Raw genomic sequence first — 3,410 nt, forward strand, 5'->3', positions numbered from 1 at the left:
AATGTGGAAAATAAAATCATGGAAAGCAACTGGGGATACCAGAGACATTGTGGGAGGAGGGTGGGGAGTGGCAGAGGGTGAGAAGGGGAGGGTATCAAGAAGGAAAAAAAGAGAAGTAAAATATATAAGAAACAAGAAATGGAAAATTATTTGTTGAAACTAACATGTATGGCAATATCTTTGATTGAGCCAATATAATTGTATTCTGGATGGGAAAACTCATTTTGTATGCCGCATTGATATACAGTGAATGAATGTAAAATAAATAAATTTAAACTCGAAAAATTAAAAAATAAAAAAAAATAGATATGGGCAGAATTTTTCTAAACACCACTCAGAAAAAAGTATTTAGGTTTGTAATCACCAAATGTTTATTGCAGTTCCATTGCAGAGTTGAGGTTATGAGATCTGTCCTCGTCAAGCTAACGTAGTAAAGGGGAGCTTTGGAGAAGTCATCCTGTCCTGAGAATTGATCCAGGAGAGACTATGTGACTGAATTTTCCTCAATTAACCTCTGATTCATTTTGTCCCATCATCCACACAGAATAGTTAGAAATTCTTTGATTAATTTGACATAATGTATATAGTGAGGTTTCAGGGCTTGAAAATCATGGTGCATGCATGTGCGTGCATGCCTTAGGTCCCTGGAGGAGAATGGAGAAGAGACTGTGGCATGGCCATCCCTGCTGGGGAGTGATTTTCCTAGTGAGGTAAGTATGATAGAATATTGACCAAATTGCAACAAATCATTTTACTTGGAATTTCATGGTCACTCCCTGAGGCATATATTTCTTCTTCCTTTGGAAAACAAAAACAAAAGCAACAACCTATTACCTCTCCATCTGTTAAGTGACCGATTAATTTATTTTTTTTCTCTGTCAAGTTCTTTTGGCTTGATTGTTCCTAGGTTGTTTAACTTGCTAGTCCCAAGAAAGATCATTCCTAACGCTTGGTTCTAACACTTCCAGACAGGTAATCTGATGATGCCAGATAACTCCTAACCAGGCTCACCTCTATGCTGTTACTGGGGAAACTCTGAGGATCAGTACTGGTGGTAAGAGTTATCGTATTCTCTACTGGAGGTAAGGGTTATTGACTTCTCTACATTACCTGGGAAGGAACACTGCAGGATGTCTCTCCCTGCCAGAGACTGACCTGGACCACCTCTCCCACCTTCAGATTTCTGGTGCTCTCTGAAGGGCAAGGCCTGTGCACTGTGTCTGCCCATAGGTCCAGACTTTCACAGTAGGATCTTCTGCCCATGGCTGAGGGCAGCAGGAACCTTATCTCTATTGGTGTTTTTTTCCCAACGCAGATAACATTTCATGTCCCTTTGCTCACAGGGAAGCCCTCCATCCCACCCTCTTCTTGATCTTTCTACACAGCTGCACCCACCAAGGATTTGCATATTGTCCCCTGGGAACTGCTCTCTCTTGCACAGTTGAGATAAAAGCTCAGCTCAAATCTTCTCTGGGACCAGCAGTTAGTGTAATGGCTATGTCGCTGAACTCCCATGTAGCTGACCACAGTTTGAGTTCCGGACCCAGTGGCTTAAACTCACGCTGGGTGCGTATGCATGTGTGCCCAAGATCCCGAGAGGAGAATGGAGGAGAAGGGATTGTGGTGTGGCCATCCCTCCTGGGGGGTGATTTCTTGCTTTCTGTCTCTCTGTCTCTCTCTGTCTTTCTGGCAAGTACACGCGCCCTATAGCAAAAAACTCTCAAAAAAAAAAAATCTTGTCTTGACCAATCAGGACTCCTGGTGCAACTTCTCAGCATGAGCTTCCCTGTTCAGCTCCTGGGGCTGCTAAAGTTCTGGATCCCTGGTAAGGACAGAGGAAGCTGAGGAAAGAGAATGGGATGGTGAGCTCTGGGGGCCCTGCTGCTCCCCATGTTTACTCTAATCTTTGATAGATGCTTATCTCTATGTCCCAGAAGAGGGCTTTTGATATTGTGCCTTGTGATAACTAAGAACCACCTAGAAGGAAAAATGATCATTGCTCCAGTGAGGATATTCATAAACAAAGAGATCCCTTGTACCTTGTAAATATAGAGGTCATTGTAGAAAGTTTGCTTTTATTGTAGGAATTAAAATTCAAAACAAAAGACTAAACTGAAATAAATAACATAGGGGAAATCATGAAAATTGCTCTTAATGTTTGTAGGTAACCTTGCACTTCTCCCATTATTTCAGGATCCAGTGGGGACATTGTGATGACCCAGACTCCACTCTCCCTGCCCATCATCCCGGGAGAGCCAGCCTCCAACTCCTGCAGGTCTAACCAGAGCCTCCTACACAGTGATGGATACACCCATTTCTATTGGTACTTGTAGAAGCCAGGCCAGGCTCCACACCTCCTGATGTATTTGGCTTCTAACCGTGCATTTGGAGTTCCAGACAGGTTCAGTGGCAGTGGGTCAGGGACAGATTTCACACTGAAGATCAGCAGGGTGGAGACTGAGGATGTTAGAATTTATTACTGCATGCAAAATATACAAAGTCCTCACACAGTGATATAGCCCTGAACATAAACCTCCCTGCTTGGAGTGGCCCACTTGCCCACATGTGCTGTCTGTCTGGGGAGCAGCACAGCAGATCCTCTGAGTCTGTGTAGGAGGGAGGAGTTGGAGAACTCAGGCCTAGGTTACTGCTGTCTGTGCTGTAAGTGCCCTGGCCAGAAGAGCTCAGGCTGCACACTGAAGGCCTCATCAGCTGCAGTAGACTTGGAATGTCACAAGCAGAAGGAAGAATTTCGGTGACCCAAGTGTGTGTGAACAAGGGATTACGATGGAAGGCAGAGCTAAATGAGGGCTCATCTGAAGCCTCCCTGTCTTGCCATGTTTGTCAGGTCAGCTTAGTCAGCAGGCATAACAATTAATTGATGCAGATTAATGCCAGCAAACGTTGACTCTGTGTTGGAAATGACCAATTTAGAATATATTTCTCACATGATAATGTTTGGTAATATTAGGAAATTGCCATTTTCTCACTCCCCCAACATCCTACTCCTCTTTTAACACTTCTACCAAATTATCCTTCTCATAAATAAGTTTGAGAAAACATTCTACACAATCTATCCTCAGGAGGAGTTTAGTTGGGAATAATTTGTAAAAATGCTTGATGTTTGAGTATTCAAATAGATTCTCTAAATTCCTAGCAGATGCAAGATCCTTACACCCAAATCTTTGATTTTTTTCAATTAACTTCTCCCTAGTGAAAAGAGAGTTCTTGAAATTCTACAGTTATGGAGACAGCACATGGCATAGTAGTTACGTTACTAAATTCCCACATGGCTGACCGTGGTTCAAGTCCTGGATCCAGTTCCATTGCAGAGTTGAGGTTATTAGATCTGTCCTCGTCAAGCTAACGTAGTAAAGGGGAGCTTTGGAGAAGTCATCCTGTCCTGAGAA

The 3,410-nt window shown here is 43.1% G+C and overlaps 1 pseudogene; it reads left to right on the plus strand.

Annotated features, from left to right (window-relative positions):
• Positions 1 to 1,718: 1,718 nt before the first annotated feature.
• LOC114009287 (immunoglobulin kappa variable 2D-28-like) lies at positions 1,719 to 3,105 on the plus strand (annotated as a pseudogene).
• The last annotated feature ends 305 nt before the right edge of the window (positions 3,106 to 3,410 follow it).

Source organism: Tupaia chinensis, unplaced genomic scaffold (genome assembly GCF_000334495.1).
Source record: "Tupaia chinensis unplaced genomic scaffold, TupChi_1.0 Scaffold000511_1, whole genome shotgun sequence".
Taxonomy (NCBI): Eukaryota; Metazoa; Chordata; class Mammalia; order Scandentia; family Tupaiidae; genus Tupaia; species Tupaia belangeri.